Below are 21,402 nucleotides of genomic sequence, written 5' to 3' on the forward strand. Positions count from 1 at the left end.
CCCTCTTGAAGGGGAATTTCAACTCAAGGATTTAGAGGGTTCTTTGCTCCATAGAAGAAGTGAATAGGAAGAATATTGATGCAATATGTACTAGTTGTGCACTTAAAATGAGAGGTAAACAAGATGGTAATTGGAATAATAATCATGGTAGAAACTCATAGCCCAACAAGGGAAAATCTAAGTCTCGTGGGCAATCACACTGTATCCCATCATCCTCAGTCCTCTCTTACTTGTCATTATCATGGGTAGCAAGGCCATAAAAGGTTGCAGTGCCATAAGATGCATAATGATAGGTGTGAAAAAGACAAAGGAAAATAATAGAATAATTCCAGATCTTCTTATGATCGGAGCACTATTTCTAAGTCCATTGTTAAGATAAAAGAGATAAATGCCTTTAAGTATAGCTCAAATGATTACATACTTAGTGCTTCATCACTTGATGCTATTTAGTTGACCGATGCTCTATCTTCTTACCCTTAATATTGGCCTTTTGATTTGGGGGCTTCATTTCATATTACCCTGCATCATCATTGGTTTTATACCTATCGTACTATCACAGGTTTGCTTAGACAGAGAGATGACATTGCATTGGATATTATTGGCATAGGTAATATGAGATTGTAATTTGGTGCTCCATGATGTACATTGTGTCTTAGCCTATCTTCTTACTCTCAATATTGGCCTTTTGATTTGGGGGCTTCATTTCATGTTACCCTGCATCATCATTGGTTTTATACCTACTGTACTATCACAGGTTTGCTTAGATAGAGAGATGACATTGCATTGGATATTATTGGCATAGGTAATATGAGATTGTAATTTGGTGCTCCATGATGTACATTGTGTCTTAGCTTTGACTAAAAGCCTTTTCTCTATTGGATAGTTGGATGATGATTGGTACCATATCTCTTTTGGTGATTTTGTATGGAAGATTGATTATAGTAGTCTTATTTTTGCTAGAGGTGCCAAGATTGGTGGCCTATACTCTTTTCTTGTATCTAAATATGTTGATCATGTTTTGGCCATGACTTATCTATCTCATGTATCTCTTTGGCAAGCATCACCATCTTGGGCCTATGTTCCTTAAAGGAATAAAAGCACTCAATCGTTTTACAGTATCTGTCACTTCTCTCAACTACTCATGTTTTGACTCTTATCATCATTATTTATATGGCACGCAAACTCATAAATTGCATTAAAATTTTGTTCTATATGCATGGGTGAGCAGCTGCCTTTTATGTATTTAGATATTTGTGGTCTCGTGCCTTGACAGTCATTAGGTGGTGTTAAGTACTTTGTCAATTGTTAATGATTATTCACATATAGTTTGGGCCTATCCCATTAAGTAGAAATCAAAGATGTAGTTACATTTCAGTGCTTTGTTTCTTTGGTTGAGAACCAATCTGGGTATAGTCTATTGAAATGCTAAGGTCCAACAATGGAGGTGAATATGTCTCTAAGGTATTTTAGCAATTTTATGATAAGAGGGGTATTAAGCATCAATTGACCACCCCATATATTCCACCCCAAAATGGTGTTATAAAGCACATAAATAGGACTATTTAGGACAAAGTCTATTGCAGAAAGAGCAAATCCATACATGATTATGTCATGGAGATCAAGACCATTACAGATCAGCTGGCATCTGTTGGTTCACAGGTTGAAGGTGAAGACATGGTTGATGTGACTTTGAATGGCTTGGGGCCTAAGTATAAGTCTTTTGACACTTCTATGTCTATGCGGGCTGAAATGCTTGATTTCAATGAGCTAGTTGCATTGCTTATCCATGAGGAGGTTAAACTTGGCTTGGCTACAGGGGCAAGCAGTTCTAAAAACAAGGATGCAATTTTTTATTCCAATCAACGTGGTCGTGGCAGCCGTGGTAGAGGCTATGGGTCTGGCAGAGGAGTCCAGTAGAATGCATCCTATGGAAGTAACAACCAGTAGGTATCGAATGCAAGAGGTGGTGGAAACTTTAGAGACAAGGGGAGATCTAGCCCTAGAGGCAGAGGTTCCTGGCAGCATCAGTGCCCATCTGACAAACCGAATAAGGATAAGGATTTTCATTACTGTGAGAAATATGGGCATATTGCCAAGGACTGTTAGAAGAAGCAGGGCAATCAGAAGGGCAAACATCATGGACATTTTGCTACATCTAGTCAAGCAGATGATGCTTCAGGTGATAGATTGTTTGCCATGCAGTATGTAAAAGACAGGCCTGCTGAAAAATCCATTGATGATGCAGTTTGATATATTGATTCAGGGGCATCGAACCACATGATCCCTCATGGTGATTGGTTAACTTACATGTGGCTGAAAAACATGGCTATGTATGTACAGGTGATGACACGCAGCATAAATTGAGCATAAAGGCAAAGTGGCTCTTGTGGTTCATGATGGCAAACATAAAAATTTGCATGATGTACTGCATATTCCATCGATTACGAAGAACATACTGTCTGTCGGAGCAGAACTTGCAGGTTAGATTCAATAAGCATGGCTGCTTTATTGAAGAGTTTGGCAATGGATGCAAGTTAATAGCTTGCGATCACAGGAATGGTAGAATGTTTACTCTTGATGCTACTTTTCCAGAGCTAAATTCAGCTATGTTTGCCCATGGTTATGGCACTATCAGATATTTGGAAATTTGGCACAAGAGAGTGGGGCATGTGAATTTGCAAAGGCTGCAAATTATGCATAAAAAACAGCTTGTTACAGGCAATACTTAGATATTGGTCATGTATGCGATGCTTGCTAGTTTGGTAAGTAGTCGAGGTTGCCATTTGTCAAGCATCTAAGGTAGAGTACACACCCGTTGCAGTTAGTGTACTCTGATGTTTGGCAGCCATCCCATAATGCATCTCTGGGAGGCTCAAAGTATTATGTGACATTTATTGATGATTACAGTCGCTATACTTGGGTTTACATTCTGATGACAAAAGATGAAGTGTTTGCTATTTTTTAGAAGTTTAAAAAGAAAGTTGAAAAGGAATTTGAGTGTTATATCTCTTGCTTGAGATCAGATAGTGGTGGGGAGTATGTGTCAAATGAGTTTGACAAATTTCTGGTTGAAAATGGCATATGCAGGCAGCTTACCTGCAGCTACACTCCTCAGCAGAATGGGGTAGTTGAAAGAAAGAACAAGGTCTTGATGGAAGCTGTTCATGCCATGATGAATGAGAAGAAGATGCAGCTCTATTATTAGGTTGAGGATGTTATGATAGCCATGTATATCTTGAATCAGACTCCCACTGCAGGTATTCATAAGATGACACCGTTTGAGAAGTTGTATGGCTATAAGCCAGATGTAAGTCACATGAAAGTCTTTGGCTATCTTGCTTATGTGCACATTCCATATGAGAAAAGGAAGAAGCTAGATCCAAAAGCGCATAAGTGTGTTTTCATTGGATATTCGTAGGAGAAGAAGGCATACAAATGCTATGATCCCTCTACTAGGGAGACTTTGGTGAGCAAGGATGTTATCTTTGATGAGATGGGCTCTTGGTATGTATCACCGGCTACAGTGCCATCGGATATGCCTTCCACTCATGTATCTATAGTTGATTCGTAGTAGAGCATTGCTATGAGAGGTCCTAGTGGTCAGACAGTATCCCCATGGACAGGGAGATTGAGGAGCTCACCATCCATTGACACCAATATGTCAGTGAGGGGAAGATATGATGTCTTGGACAGCAAAGGAAAAGAGAAAGCTACCGAGGATGCATTTGGTATGATGACACTTGGTAGAATGACTTCTGGATATGAGTCTGCTGACACTTTAGACAGTGAACTTGGTATTTCGACTATCTATACACCTGGCACGAGGCAGAGCAGGTACATTCTACCTCATGAGAGAGGGGAATCGAGCAGTGCACCATAGCCTAGATAATCGCAGAGAGTCAAATATCTTGTTGACAGGTTGACGTACAATGGCTACTCTACAAAGCATTATGATTATATGACAAAAGTGATGGAGATCAAAGAACCATGTACATATATTGAAGCAGTGAAAGATGAGAACTGGTGTGCAGCTATGGATGAAGAAATGAATGCCTTGGCAAAAAATAAGACGTGGGATCTTGTGCCACTGCTTGAAGGGAAAAATACCATTGGCTAAAAATGGGTCTACAAGATCAAATGCAAATCAGGTGGCAGTGTTGAAAGGTACAAAGCCAAGCTGGTCGCTAAGGGGTATGCCGAACAGTATGGACTTGATTATGAGGAAACATTTAGTCCTATTGCCAAGATGGCAACCATACACACTGTGATTTCTTTGGATGCTGCTAGAGGCTGTAAATTGCAGCAGATGGACATGAAGAATTCCTTTCTTAACGGTGACTTGGTAGAGGATGTCTATATGGTTCAGCTAGAAGGGTATGTACATCCTGCTTTTCAGCATTATGTATGCAAGCTGAAAAAGGCATTGTATAAGCTGAAGCAGGCTCCCAGAGCCTGGCATGCAAGGATTAGTAACTACTTACAGAGCTTGGGATTTGCTGTTGGTAGGGCTGATCCCAACCTATTTACGAAAAAGACTGACAGTGGCTTGGTAGTGCTAGTCATATATGTTGATGATTTGATAATCAGTGGTGATGATGACTTGGGCATACTGCATGTAATGAAGATGTTGAAATCTGAATTTGACATGAAGGACCTAGGAGAACTAAAGTATTTCTTGGGCATTGAGGTAGTTCTAGCTGAAAATGGTTTATGGCTGATGCAGAAGCACTATGCCATGGAAATGCTGAAGAAGTATGGTATGGCTGAATGCAAAACATTGGATACACCTCTTGATCAAAATGTCAAGCTAGACATGAGCACTAGGGCTGAAGTAGAGGATGTGACTATGTACAGGCAGATGGATGGCAGTCTGATTTACTTGACCATCACTAGGCTTGACTTGAGCTATGCTGTAGGCCTCATAAGCTAGTTTATGCAGAAGCCCAGAAAGCCGCATTTGGATGCACTTAGACACATTATGAGATATGTTAAGTCCACTGTAGATTATGGGTTGTTCTATGTTAGAGAGATAAGCCATTGAAACTGATTGGATATAAGAATGCAGATTGGGCAGGATGCTCATATGACCATAGATCTACTAGTGGCTATGCTTTCGGGTTTGGTAGTGGCATGATTAGTTGGACCAACAAGAAGCAGCCTACGGTTTCTTTATCGAGTATTGAGGCAGAGTACATGGGTGCTGCATTGGCAACATGTGAGATTGCATGGCTGCTCAATCTTATGGCTGATTTGGATATACATGTGGATGCTCCAGTGACCTTGTTATGTGATAATCAAGGTAGTGTACTCCTGAAAAGTATACCATGCTAGGAAAAAACACATAGAGGTACACTACCACTTCATTAGAGAGATGGTTCTTGCAGGGAGAGTTGATCCCATGCATGTGAAGACTGATGAGCAGGTTGCAAATATCTTTACCAAGTCTCTAGGTAAAGATAAGTTTAGTGTTTTTAGATAGCTACTTGGTGTCCAGGTGTTGCCTTGAGCTTGAGGGGGAGTGTTAGACTTCAACTCATCTACATTTCTTTAGTTACGATTGTACCCGACGCTTAGGATGTCCAACTGTACCATACTATGCAGACATTGAATAAGTCGGTGTTTTAGGACTTCACAGTCTTTGGTGTGAATGGTCCTTGAGACCTTAGGTTGTACTATTCACTTTAGTTATGTGTGAGAATGAAAAAAAAAGGTAGAGAGAGCACACTGCTCTGCACTGTTACTCCAACTCTTTGTCTCTATCTCTGACTTTGAACAGTAGAGGGTGTATTCTGTTGTTGGTTCAGGACTATAGAATCAATCATTGAATGCCATAAAGTGTCAGGGAAAGTAGCCACTTTAGAAGAATAGCACCGGAACATTTCATCTATCCTCAACTCTAAATGTGACATGTAAGGCAGCTTGTAAGACCACATCCCCTACATACCAAGCCAGATCTACATCATCTAAAATTAACAGATCACCTCATAGATACATATAAGACAACAACATGGTATCCATCGTCATAGAATCTTCAAAGACCATATGGACAACTTCTTTCAGCAAATCAGAAGACTAAGCGCCACTTGAACCATCCTCTGGAAGAGGGAGATCCATTGTTGAGAGCTTAATATAGAAGGCTAACTTCTGCAAGCTGATAGTGGAAAAAAAAGGAATGGTCGGGAGGAACATACTCCTGAAATTGCTCAAATGTAGACCATAATAAATCCATCCTGGACTACAATCTTTCCACTTTAGCTTGAAACAACGGACATAATGTGGCCTGTCTTTGGAGAACTGCCAAGTCCTACTGAGATATAGAAGAAATCATGGGGACACTGGGACTTGGAGGGATGGACCGTGACTGTGCCAGTTGCTCCTTCAACTGTTTAATTTGGGAAGCTTGTGATTCCACTGTATTGTGAGCAGTCTGCAAAGTTGACAATTTCGTATCCAAAAGAGTCTTAAACTCTTGAGCTTCTTTAGACAGTTTCTCTTTCTCTTTTGAAACTCTAGTGACCTCTGACTGAGCTTCTGCTAACTGAGTTTTCAAAGAAGATATTTCTTCTCTTTGGGTCTCAATCATTTGTGTCTGTTGCTCCATCTGCTTAAACAAATCGGAAAGAGTTTTTTTAAGAGAGGCTAACTATGTGGTTGCCTTATGCACCTGGTCTTTGGATTGCATCAATTCTTCATAGAAAGAAGCATATACCTGTTAAACACAAGTTGTCATGGAGAGTTCAATAGAACTCTGGATGTCTTTACAAAGGAAAGGAATGGCATCCCCTATCACTAAGCTATTCAGTGAAGAAACTGATATATCCAAAGAACCCTCTAGATGTGCCCTGAATAAGGTGTTGCATATGAGATAGGCAGGGAGGTCACTTCTAGAGGTAGTAGGAACTAACACTAAAGGAATGACTGGTGGAATTGTCTTTGCTATATGCTTCAATGTCTTTCGTTGAATGACCAACGGAGGAGGGGAGTCAATATCCTCTATGTCAATGGGTTCTGAATCTTCTAAAGGTGGAGGGGGAGGGATTGGATAAGATGGAGGAGGAGGTAAAACACCCTTTTTAAGGCCTGAATATGTCAAGAAAGCATATAAATATGAACCATAGGTTACATTAGTAACATTCCCTCTAGTCACCTTGACAAAATGTTGGTCCATCTTTGTAAGAAGATAAGTACTCTAGCAAATGGCAACCCCTTTTAAAACCATCCTGGAGGCTGTGAAGAGCTCCTTGGACAAATAGTGAGATGGTGTCTTGGCAGGCATGTAGACTAGCTTCCAGAGAGGATCGATGATAATTGAGAAAGACACTCCTGAAGTGTTAATCACCTTCTTGACATCGAAGACCTCTTTAGTCTGCTTCTGTGAGATAGCTTGAGGATCTCTTCATTTGAGAATAGCTGTTTGGTTGTGACAAAGGGTTCTCCTTTGTAGGGAAGAGACAAAGCCTTCCCTAACCCTCTAGGTGTCATGACCATGGAAGTACCACGAACCAAGCCCTATTTCTTACTGTATGACACAAGAAACTCATCACAAAGGGCTGGATTGTTTGGAATCAGAGGGAGTGAAGCAACCACAAAAGATGCAAGTCCAGCTTTCGCAATAGGCTCAAAAGTTAGTAGGGAAGAATAATCCATATTCATCAATGGGACATATTGAACAGGAGGAGGAGCTTGAGGCGCCATTCAGATGGAATATACACACACACCACACACACAGACAATCACAGTGAAAGCTTGCAAAACAACAGAATATCTATTTAAAAAAAATCGATAAGAATAATCACACACAGGCATGACTAACCGACTGGCCACCCCAAACAATCCACATCTTAGAAAAAATTCAGCATGACCCCTACACATATGCGACCGAAAGCTTCATGCTATGCAACAAACATGCACCCAAGACCCTGTATCAGGTAGAAAAGAAAATTACAGACCACACCCGTAATTGTATCATACAATCAAACCATAATACCTCAATAACCTACTCAAGACATAACCAGAACTTTGGTAAACAATGATAGCTTGAAAGACTGCACGTGCCCATCCCACGAAGCATATTTATTGAAAAGGGAAAAAAGTACAGTGAGGGGAATGATTTTAGTGAAGGGCTCGTTTTAATAAATTATTAACAATGGTTGAAATTTTATTAAGTTATAAACCTTAATAAGAAAATGACGGTTCATTTTTAAATTGTTAGTTACAATTTATTAATCTGAAACAATCCTTTTAACAAATCCCAGACTTCGATACTACCCAGACTCAGGTCTCTAAATGCATATTCATTGATTAAAACTTAAATTTAAGGTGCCTTTGAAGTGCAGGTAGCGCGTGTAAAGTGAATAATTTATTAGAAAAATGTGTGTTGAGTGTGAGCGTGCGTGCCATGGTGGTGTTTAGGATTCCTTTTAAGAATTAATCGTGAATTTAGGATTCCTTTTAAGAACAGGAGGAGGTAAAAAGGAAAAATGTGTCATTTGAAGGGGCAAATTGGGCTATAGGGTTGGATCGGGAGTTTTTGGTGAATGTAGGGGATGGTCACATAGAAAATGAAAAATTTGCGCAATAAAAGCAACCATAAGGAAAACGGTCTCAACGATAGGGGGTACAAGGGTGGGTGGGTGAGAAAGGGACCCCATCAGGGCAAAACTAGTACGGGGTAGACTTGCATGATTGGGTAATAACATGTGGAGGGGGTATACACATCAGACGCGTAGGGATGTGCCCCCACACTTAAGACCTTACCGATTAGAGTAGATTGATCGACACGGCCATGGACTTGTCAACCGACTAGACGTTGGAGTCCCCACACTTAAGACATAACATACACTTCCAAACGGGAAAGTAGTGTAAGAAGCTAGGAATAAGGATTTAGTGTAAATAATATTGATATTATGCCATGTCACACTGACATTGGTATAAAAGGAGAGGATATGTAATTTTTCATATCTTTTTGACACATTAATACAATTACAGTCTTTCTCTCTCTTTTGCAGTCTTCTTTCTCCTCTTTTTCTCTCTCTAGTTCACTCTTTGACAAGTGGTATCAGAGCATTGGTCTTTGATCCATTCCTTTTCTTCTATTTTCATTCCTATTTTCCTCTATCAAAATCAATTTCAGACAACAATTGTATAAGACAGTGACTAGTGGAGTGCTGCAGATCATCTATAGTTAGTAAGAGACTACATCTGGAGATATCCAAGGTTAGATATGGCGGAGGATGGCTTAAGTGACAAGTCGTCATCAAATTTCATGCAAAATTTGAGGTAACTAGGGTAAAGGAGAGTTAACCGGGCTTAGTTTGGGGCTAAACTATGGTCACTTTTCAAAAGAGGTCTTCCTTTCCTCTTTCTCCAAGCTTTGGCCAAGCTTTCATGGAGTTTGCAGTAGAGATCTTCTCCTAGCTTTCAGCCATGAGGTTTTTACATGCATTTCATGTTGGAAACTTTCTTTACTCTTCATCCTTAACAAGTGGAGCACCATTATTGAAGGCTTTGAAGAGGCTTTAGGGAGCAAACTTTTCTTCTTCTTCTTCTTTAAGACTTCTTTCTAGCATCTATGGTGTTTTCAACAACATCTCCAGGCCAGTTTTCTCCTTGACAATTCCTTAAATTGATCAAAACTTCAAATGGATCCCTGATTCATTCAGATCTGTAGTCATTGGAAGAGAGTGTGTCAGTTTTGGACACTTATTGTGAAGAGGCTCACCAAGGCTTCAGGGGGTCGCATGACAAGAGCACGTTGCTGCTCTTGAGGAGATACAAGCAGAGTTCAGCAACCACTACACACAAGCTACCCTTGTGATCCTGAAGGGGGCACCAAAGGCAAATGCATCAGCCCAGGGCACTATAAAACCCTGAGATAAATTGCACGGGAGCTGATCTGAGTGGAGAATCCTCATGCTCCCTTAGCTCATCCTTAACCATTGCAACCTCTCCTTCTAAAGCTACATTGGTAGAGGGCTACGATTTTTTTTGAAGATTCAGCTTCACTCGACGAAATTTTCAGAGATTCAGGCATATATACTTTCGAACATATCTTCATCTGACCTGTCATCTCCAACACACAATATGAACCCTCGAGGCTTCCCATTTCTTACCATTGAACGCAACAAATCTTCAGCCACAATACCCTTGTTGACTCCTTGGGGCTTGACTTCAACAATTTGATGCTCGCTTTTGACGGCAAAATGCTTATTAGCAAGAATGCTTTTCAAACGGTCTAGTAGTTCCTTTGATTGCCAGGAGGTTCATCAAGCAGTATTCAGAGATCATCAAGTTCGAGGAGCGCAGTTCGAGCCTGTGGGAGCAAAGCTAGAGAGGAGGTTCATCGAGCAGTACTCCGACATCAACAACACTCCCACATCATCAAGTTCAATAGGTGGAGGGATGTGCAGAAGAATGACTGGTAAGTCATCAGTCAAAGTTGGCACATTCTGTTCTCAATGATGTTTGGGTCTTTGTGACATCTGGAAGTGAAGACTACTCTTTCGTTGGTACATTCTATTCTCAATTATGTTTTGGTCTTTGTTTTGGGTCTCTGTGACATTTGGAAGTGAAGACTACTCTTTCAAGCACATGCGAAAGAACCAGTATGAAGAGAGCGTGTTTTGATTCGAAGATGATAGGTTTGAGCTGGATATGCTTAGAGAATCTACTATTGTCACCATAAAACACCTAGAAGAAATGATGGAAATGATACAATAGAATGGCAAGCAACAAAAGCAATTATATTTGGAGTATTTGACAACTCTGCATATGCGGTGCATTGAATGCATCTATGGTGATTGATTTGAAGTGGTCAATAGTTTGAGGAAGCATTTTCCACTTGTTTTACCCATCATATTGAGCCATCTTAAGGGAACACGACTTGGCTCTTCATAAATAGACTCAAGAGGCCTTGGAGGATGACAATGCTTGCCTCATAATCTCTATCCACCAGAACAACACTATGATAGGTCTCTACCTAGCAAAACAACATTGTGATAGGTCCTATGCCAATCTTTGCTCCAATTCAAGCCAACACTACAAATTGTTGGTTACTCATGAGATGATTACAGTGTTCAAGCCATGTTATTGCCATAGTTGTGGGATCTCCTACCCCATAATGCACTAAAGGAAGTAGAGAATAGGGGTTGCAGATTTTGTTGGATACAGAAGCTCCATTAGTTGGACAACATCCGAGCTTGATGGAGTCAGGGATGGATGCCTAAGAATAGCGCAGATCATTCAGCTCCATCTGCTTTCCTTCTTAGACAAGCATTTTTGAAATTATACGTGGTTATAGAGGGTTTATTCAACACGTCAGAAGTTGTTGCACATCTTATTGGACTTTGGCCCTTAGCAGTAGTCAGCTATTAGATTGCTACATACCAAGTTGTGAGAGCTGTATTTTCTTCTAGCATGCAATTCCTGATTGGTTGGCTCGTGGCTTTACTTCTTAACAAAAACAGTTACTTGTTCTAGAATCTGGTTCTCGTCTTTGAAGAATTGGAGTGACTAATTGGGATTTGCTGCTTTAAAGTTGATGGGGATGGCAAAGCATCATTTCTGACACTGACATAATAAGCAATGCCAATTCAGATGGTGTGGTTTTGATGCAACATTTGGATGATAGATCAGTAGTAAGATGGGAAACATGAAGTTGATGTAATATGCTCTTTCAATGAGTCCTTGGCATTGATCACTTGTAGATCAAAACCACTCATACTTGATTTAGATTCTAAAATAGAGATTGGCATTGTTGGGACAGGTGTTTGCAAACTAAATAAGTGTGAGAAGGCTTCCTCATTTGCTGTATCATTAGATGTGCTTAAACCAATGGTTTAAGATGTGGCTGAAGTAATTGGTCACAGCAATAGCTCCATGACAAGGCAATCATTCAGCTCTATGACAGGATCATATCCTTGTATGAAGGTTTAGTTCTTTGATAAGATTGCTGGAATGCAATCCACTGAATTGATTGAGGAAGAGCAACTAGAACACTATCAAGTGATAGAGTTATGGACTGACTAAGCAGAGTCTTTGTTGAGTCAAATGCATGTTTTATTGGCGGGGAAGTTGCAAGAGTTGACAACCTGGCTGCAATAACATTTGTGCACAGGGCCACAAAGCTTGCTCTAGTGATAGAGTATTAGCATATTATGCAAGTTTAAGACTATTATACCACACATGATCACTAGCTTCCAGCTGTACCAAGATAGCAGCATTCTGTACAGGTTTGGGACTATTGTGCCACAAGCTAAGGTTGAGAGGCAACAATTGAACTACCAATGATAAGTTGATGTTCACATATTCATTGAAAATGGTCATGTCGACATTATTTGATTCATCTTGAGTGCTCACAGTTATATTTGTGAGTATTTAGGGTTCAATAAGGTCAAAGTCGGATCTACAGACCTCTTATGGTTTCATTCAAAACAGGACAAGCTGTAGACAGTTTCAGATAGCCAACTTTGGGCTTTCATAGCTTTTTTTGACCTCCTTTGAAATTTATTGTTAAGAGCTCTGTTCGAAGAGAAAAGTGTTAGCTTCAATTTGAATTAGAAAGTTTGTCAATCGGAGCTTTCAGTCAAAAGTTGTGGCTGATTTAGTACCTATAGGTACTGCAGGACTGCACTTTCCACAGACAGGGAAATAGAGTATTATGGGTCTAATTAGAGATGTTGCTTCTAAGAGGGTGGATATTCCTTTGGTAGATGTTATGAGTACTTTGGCACATGCTTTTATGACTTATGATGAATCTCAAATGGCATTGGAAGAGATAGATGTGAGTCTGGTTGAGCAAGCACTTATCCATCAATTGCAACCACATACATCTCAGTTGGTTCAGCAAGGTGTAATGCAGGCTCTTATCAATCTCTATGATAACAGTATCTTACAAGAATGTATATGCAATGCTGAAGCTAAGCGCATGTTGTTGGGATTACTAACCATGGAGAATGTGGACCCTCAAGCTGATTTGTGGGCATCAATGAAGTACTTTTGTAGCAGCGGTACTACTCTTTTGCAGTCTTTTCAAGGCAAGGATGTATTACATTGGTTGATATCATTGCTTAATCAATCGTCTCACCAACAATTAGAATATGCATTGGTATTGCTTTCTACTCTTTTTGCTGAGATTGATGACAATGAGTGGAGTACGATAGTTCATACACCTCCATTGGTTAGTAAGCGATCATGGAATTCATTAGAAGGACAACTAGCATGGGAAATATTGGATGTTGGTACAAATTCATTGGTCCAACTTCTGGGATGTTCTACCAAGTTAGCGGAATATGCCGCTTTCATCCTGATTCGTATCTCTATTTACCATGAAGGAATTTGTGATTGTGTAAAGATGGCTATTAACCTTTTGTTGAAAAATGCTTCATGGAAAAAGAAAATGCTTACATCAATTGCTACTTGGTGCATTAACCTCAAGGATCGGGTTCCGCCTACTCTAAAACATGTGATTCTTTCTTTTGAATATTTTGATGCTGCTTTTATGTCTAAATTTGTAGAAGTAAATCATGGACAGCAAGTACACTTTGTAAAAGCCAAAATGAAGAGAATTATTCCATAGATCTTGGATAGAAAATCAATGGAAATCAACCAATTGCAGTGTTGAACTCTTTGTCTCCTCAAGGTCAACCATATGAAGAAGACCAAGTTGATCAGCAAGTTGATGTTGTAGTTGAAGCCAATGCATATGAAAATCACTTGGTAAGTAATCAGCCTTTTGGACCATCTAAAGAGGAATATGAACCTGCTGAAAATGAAGACTTTGCAGTTCTTGATCATGCTTATGATGCATTAGTTGAGGATATACATCAGTTCACACTCAATCAGGAACTACCTCAACTAGAAGAAGAGTTAGATGCATATGACCATGGTTATGACAACTTGGATAATGATTTTGATGATTGGTATGCTGATAATGAGGATGTACATGAGATTCATGATGGTTATAATATGACGAATGATGGATATGCGTATGATGATGATTATGGGAATCTTTCTTTCTACCCATTTGACCCAGGTGGTCAAGGTTATGAGTTTGATGCCAAATCTTCTCCTCTTGATCATTATTATGATGGTATACCTTTTGATCCAGGAGGTTTTGAGCAAGATTTTGCATCTTCATTAGGCCAACGTCCATATTGGGGTTCAAAATCTTCATCTTTGAGAGGTTTATTTGGCTAAAAATTAGTCCATTTATCTCTTGTTCTACTACAGAAAATTTTTGGATAGCTTACTGTTTTGGTTCAGCTTCAATTCTGATTTGATTACAAAAGAAGGATATCTATATGGGTTGCAAGTATGTCCAATGAGTTTTCTTTTGACTCATAGCACACTTGATTTGGATATGCCCATAACAAGATATCTCCATTTTACTACAATAGGTTTTGTAGTAGACAACAAGCTGTCTATTTCTTGCAGGTGTCCTTTCTTGGAGTTATGATGGTTTAGTTTTCAGTTTTATCATTTCAAAATGGATGTTCATATGACCTATTCACTTTTCCACTTATGATCCTATCCATTACTTAGTACAAATTAGTGCTTTTCCTATTTTTGTAGCCCTTGTATCGGAGTAGTACTCTGTTTCATCTATCCTTTTCTAGTCTTTTAGGTTTGTTTTTAAGGACAAAATTTTTGGGAAGGGATGGATTGTAAGAAGCTGGGAATAAGGATTTAGTGTAAATAATATTGATATTATGCCATGTCACATTGACATTGGTATAAAAGGAGAGGATATGTAATTTTTCATATCTTTTTGACACATTAATACAATTACAGTCCTTCTCTCCCATCTTGCTCATAGCTTCTATGGCTTCTCCCTCTTTCCTGTCTCTCTCTCTCTCTCCAAATCTAGTCTTTCTCTCTCCTCATCACTCTTCTTCTCTCTCTTCTTGTAGTATTTCTCTCTCTTCTATAGTCTTCTCTCTCCTCTTTTTCTCTCTCTAGTTCACTCTCTGACAAGTAGGGTTAGGAACACTTGACCCATTTCGTAGATGGTTGAAGGGAACTGCCGTTGTTGATACAGAAAGATTGGAGCCGTCGTCGGGTGGCAAGAGGGACCAGGGCAAGCCACAGAACACGTCCAGCATGGCAGGGACCATGCAGCAGCACCTAAGGAGGTAGTTTTGTCGATAAAGTCTATCGATGCAAGTGTCGATGACAAATAATAGAACTCTCAGCTCACGGACAGTCAAGAGGATGATAGAACAATCGCCCACCCCATGACGCACATCACTCAATGAATAAGCATGAAATCCCATAACTCACGGTTGGTTTAGATTTGAATAAGGGAAAAATGATTGGGAGGAAGTATGCCAGTGTGCACAATTGATAGTGCATCCGTGTGTTCCACCCATCTAGCATAGGTGCAAGGAGGAAGTCCACGAAGCCTTGTAGTGCAGTGCACAGAACATGGTGACATGTCCTATACTGATGGGGCAGAGATCCATCCCGTGTGTGCATAGGAAAACACTCCAATTGTTGTAACGTCCCTCAATCTCACCTCTCGGAATTGATTGAGGAGAAATACCAGTCACACTAAGCCCACCCTCTGTCTCATACTCTTTTGATATATACAAAGGGTAGCCCATTCCTGAAACCCATTGATGTAATCCTCACATTCGCTTGTGTAGAGGTTGTATGCCTTGTGTGCATTTGATGGTGCAATAGTGTATCCCACCTTGTGCCAGCATACAATGCAAGAAGGAAGGCCAGGGAGTCTTATGGTGCAGTGCACATGAACAGGTCGTCTGTTGTGCATGGAGAGGCCCAACCCGTGCGTGCAACACTCCATTCACGCATATCGCCTCTCATTTAATTTGAAGGGAAAGTCTGGTCACTCACCCCACCCTCTATCTCACACTCTTTTGAAAGATACAAAGGGCAGCCCCTACTCAAGGGGGTTGGTGATGAAGACCGCGTCGGTTGATGATGAAGAGGCATACCCAGGGAGGTAGCCAATAGATCGAAACTATGTATTGGATATAGAACATGTCATCTACTAGAAGATCGGACACATCGCACCAAGGGAGGTGGCTTTGGAATTGGATCCTGGAGATTTCAACTGATGGATCAAATTTCTGGACTGCTAGGTGTTACCACCTTTTCCATAGCCAGCTTCCCACCCAAGGGTGTTTGCCACCTTTTCTTGGAACGAGACCTACTATGGTAGGAAATTTCTTCCTTTTCTCCCATAACAATTTGTTTGTTTTGTTTATTTTTTCTTCTTCTTTTTTTTTCTCTTTTTTTTTTCGTTAATAAAGAGAATGATAGAAATACCATGTGTCAGGACCAACCGCGCCACCATTGCTAGATCAGACGAGAAGAGAACAAGGTAGGGTTGAGAGTTATCTGTGATGCCCTAGGGGCTAGCAGAAACGAGACCTCTCATGAGGAAGATCATAAGGGCTATCACAAGCACAAGGAGAATGACAATGTGACGCCCAAAAGGGAAAGGGTGGGTCGACTGTGATTGTCAAGACCCCTAGGGAGGGAAGTACTTCTTCAAGCGATAGCCATTTATCAGAAAGGGATCCTCAAAAGCATCGACAGCTTGCACTTAGACAGATCCATTTGGATTGACAACAAGTACCTTGTAGGGACCCACCCATCCAACGTTGTTGAAGCTTGCCTGGAAACTTGCCAAATCGGGAATCATAAACCAGGACAAGATCACCTTCTTTGAACTCCTTATGCTTGATGAAGCTATCATGATAGGCCTTGTGTCACGCTTGAGTGGTTTCTATGTAGTGTAGGGCCATCCGCTGAATCTCATCCAAACATTCCAAGTGCAGGAGGCGGTGTTGCAGTGACTCATCATCTCCCAAGCATTCTTCAACTACCACTCGCAAAGAGGGAAATTTTAGTTCAACAGGGAAAAAAACTTCTGTACCATACACCAGTTGGAAAGGGGTCTATCTTGTAGTTGCCTTATGGGAGGTTTTGTATGCCTAGAGAGAGCCTCTGTAAGTTGATCGTCCCAATCACGACAATGTGTGGCAATCGTTCTTGTCAAGATCGAGCAGAGGATGCGGTTGGTGACTTCAACTTGGCCGTTGGCTTTGGGATAGTAAGGAGTAGAGTTGCGATGGCGGATCTTATACAGCTCTGTTAGCTCTTCCATGATTTTGTTAAGGAAATGAGTACCTCTGTCACTTACCAGCTTGAGGGGACTGCCAAAACGGGTGATAATATTCTCGTACATGAACAGGGCTACGCTATTACCATCGTCCCGATTTAGAGCTTTAGCTTCACACCACTTTGTGACATAATCCGTACATACCAGGATGTATTTGTTCTGCTTCCATCTGGTAGGCGGATCAATGGGACCCACGAAATTAATCCCCCACTTCTCGAACTGCTTTAGGGGAAGAATAGGTTACAGTGGCATGGCACTTGTTTTGGTGGGTTTCCCCATTCGCTGACAAGCATCGCATCTCATGCAATAGTCATATGCATCCTTGTGGAGGATTGGCCACCAGTATCCCACTAACAGAGCCTTCCTGGATGTTGCTTCTCCTACGAAGTGTCCACCACATAGTTCTTCATGGCATGCTTTTAATACTATGTTGATTTTGTTTATTGCAACACATCTTCATAACACTTTATCTTTGCCTTTCTTGTACAGTGCACCACCTAGCAAGGTGTAGGGGGTTGATTCTAACAGAAGCTTCTTCTCACAGCTTGAGATGCCAGGAGGATACTATTGAGTTGCCAAGAGGTTGGCTATGTCTACATACCATGGAGTAACTGTGTCGACTAGAAACAAGGAAGCATCAAGAAGATCTGGATCATCCTGTTCCTCTTCTATAGTTTCAGGGATCCATGACAGATGATCGGCTAGGACATGGGAATGGCTGGGCTTAGTGACTACTTCAAAATCAAATTTTTGGAACAGGAGCAACCATCTCATTAGTCTTTCTTTGACATCTACTTTGTTCATCAAGAAGGACAGGGCTTCATGATCCACGTAGAACTTGAAATGCATTGACAGTAGATAGTGTCGAAACTTCTCCAGTGCAAACACCATTGCCAAGCACTCAACTTCTATCACTGTGTAGTTTTGCTCTCAACCAGTTACTTTTTGACTTGCATAATAGATTGGTTGATCTAATTTAGAGGGGTCCTTTTGACATAGGACAACACCTAGCCCTTCAACTAATCCATCTGTGTGAACATGAAACTCCTTCGTCTAGTCAAGAGGCTGCAAGATAGGTGCTTGGATAAGGCACTGTTTGAGGGTATTAAAGGCTTCTTTGCAATCATCAGCTCAAAGGAAATCCACATCTTTCCTTAAGAGCTTGTGCAGAGGGGTTGCCTTGGTTTCAAAATGTGCAATAAATCTTCTGTAGTAGGCCACATGGCCAAGAAATCCTCTCAATTGCTTGAGGTTTGTTGGTGCTGTCAAGGCTGCAATCTTCTCAATCTTTGTCGGGTCTGTTGCAATCCCTTGTGCAGAGACAATATGGCCCAAAAGAACTCTTGATGAGATGCCAAAGACACATTTATCGAGGTTGAGAGAAATCCCATACTCTCGGCATCTATTAAAGCATTACTCTAGGTGTCCCCAATGCTCACAGATTAAGCTATAGACACAGAAGTCATCGAGATACACCTCAATGAAATCATGCGGATGATTCTGGAAGGCAACCATCATTACTCGTTGGAAGGTGGTAGGAGCATTACAGAGCCCAAATGGCATCACTCTATAGGCATGTCCCCCATTCTGTGGTGAAGGTTGTTTTGGATTGATCCTCTTCTGCGATTTGGACTTGGTTATATCCGCTGAATCCATCCAAGAGGAAATAGGGCTCATGGCCTACCACTATGTCTAACAATTGGTCTGTGAAAGGGATAGGGAAATGATCCTTCTTTGTCTTCAAGTTCAACTTTCGAAAGTCCACACATATTTGAAGTTTCCTGTTCTTCTTGGGTACTACCACAATGGGCGAAACCCATTCACTGTTAGCCATGTGATAAATGAACTCAGCTTTAAGAAGCTTCAATAATTCAGTCTTCACCAGAGCAGAATAATTGGAATTCATATGTTGTTGTCTTTGCCTTACAAGTTTGGCATCAGGCTCTAGGTCAATGTGATGTTGACATACTGTACGGTCAATCCCCTTTAGGTCTTTGTACGACCAAGCAAACACGTCTAAGTTCTCCTTTAGTAAGTCTCGCATGACCACTAGTTCTTCTTTTGGAAAATTGAAACCCACTTTTAGGTGACATTCAGTACCGTTAGTATCCAAGAACGTCACTTGCCTTTCACCTTCCACTTCGCGGATAAATGTCCCACGGATTGCTTCTAGACAGAGGTTTGACTCCTGTAAGGGAGTAGTGTTATCGTATGATGTTCCACTAGAACCAGTGTCCTCCTTCTGAAAAGATGACCCATTTGTTTGTGGAGATTGTTGGAAGGGTATCAGAGCTTTGTTTTTTTTTGTGTGAGTGGCGATTTCTTCTAGACTTAGGGATTCATATTCAGAGGATGCGTCTAGTAATGTCACATAGCACGAATCTTCTATAAGCCATGGCTCTGATGGCTCTAGCTTTTGTCTTGACAAGGGGCATCATCATCATCTTTTCTCCAAAATGAATGGTCAGGGTGCCAAGAGCCACTGGTAAACTTAATTTTTATACATTTGATCCATTGCTTATGCAGATGTGGTCCATTGGTCAACCCAAATGGAACCATGGTCATTCCATCCAACACCTCGAGATTTTTGGCCTCTGAGGTCTATGTAGGGACATCAACAAGATCGTCCGCTATCAGAGGAACTTCTTCTTCTACACTTTCATAACCTAATTTGTTTTCTTCCTCATCATTTTCATCCTCCCCCTCTGGAGGCTCTGTCTCTGCTTTTGTAGAGGCTCTGTCAGAGAAGAATGGATTCTCCACCTCTGTGTCTGCTTCTGCTTCTGCCTTTGTCTTTGGCTCTGCCTCTACTTCTGTCTCTGCTTTTGACTCTGCGACTGCCATGTAACAGGGAGAACAATACATCCATGCTTCTATCTCGCTATCAGAGGTAATTTCAGTAGTCACTTCAAGTTGAGACAGGAGGTATTCTCCCATGGACAAAGACTTTGCTTCCTTCAATAGTTGGCTTATAGTGCCCACTGTTAGGGACTGTGCCTCTATTTTCTTGGGAAAGATCTGTTTAACAACCTCTTCGTCTCCTGATGTACAATCTGTTACTTCATTGGAGGAGTCGGTTATGACTTTAATGGATGTGGATCCATTGCCTTTTTGCGATCCATACAATTTCAATACCACTTTATGGGGTCCTCTGCCTAGGGTTAGGGTTTCTTTGAACCAGTCTGTCCTGGCTCTTGCTTCAAAAAGCCAAGGTGTTCCCAATAGTAGAGGGTAGAGGTCCCATAAGAATTTGGTTTGACCACTAAATATGTCAACCAATAGTCTCTTCCTACAAGGGTTGTTTTTACGTATGGGAGGATGCCCAACGGTTTAATTTTGCTTTGATTTGCTAATCTGATAAGCCACTATGTAGGTTGAATTCCTTGCAAACTAAGTCCTTCATTGTTACATCCGTCATTATGTTTACTGAGGAGCTTCCATCAATCAATGCATCTGAAATAAAGCATCATTCTATCCATACACTAATCTCTGGGGTTCCAAGATCTAGGAAGGCGTTAGCCATATCCACTTCCTTCGCAGAATCTGAGGCTCTGTTGGACTTTGTTGTTGTTGGGGAAGCAATCCTTAGGCCACTTCTTCTTGTCAAGATGCTTTTGAATCCTTTTTAGCAATTGGGAGATAGCATCAGCAATTGTCGGAAGGTTAGATTTGGTTTAAAGGTGTCTAGGTCTTTGACCAAGTCATAATCTTTGATCAGATCTACAAGCTTTTCCAGCTTGCTGGGGAATGGGGCTACACCCATTTTTATCTTTCCTTTTTCTTCTAGCAATGGCAGCATCGGCACTTCCTCTGTTTTTGGAGATGCTTCTGTATCGTCTATCTCCTGGACCACTGGTCCTGTTTCTGGGACTGTCTCTGTGACTCTCTATGGCACTGCAGTGCTCCGTACTGCACTATTCTGTCCTATAATATTTTGTCCCTCTATTGGTGGCAGGTTGAACTTCACAGTCTTGGCAGGGGAGTTGTTCTCTTTTTGGACAACTGGTTCCTTGTTCTTGGCGCGCGTGATAGCGGCAACTTCCAACTCTACCAAATTGGAGGCAAGCTCTTGTGCTTTCTGTTGGCTATCAGTGGCATTGGCCTGGACTTGGACAGTCCTTTGCAGTGTGGCCTTCTCCTTTACATAGGCTGCATAAGGGTTTGTAATCCATAGATCTTCTAGGGTTTGGACAATTCGGGGAGATATGACCATTTTCTCCACATCTGTAACATTCCACCTTTGATCTTTGACC

This window comes from Lygodium microphyllum, chromosome 4, assembly GCF_053477565.2.
Source record: "Lygodium microphyllum isolate KBCC chromosome 4, Lygodium_microphyllum_v1.1.10, whole genome shotgun sequence".
Classification (NCBI taxonomy): Eukaryota; Viridiplantae; Streptophyta; class Polypodiopsida; order Schizaeales; family Lygodiaceae; genus Lygodium; species Lygodium microphyllum.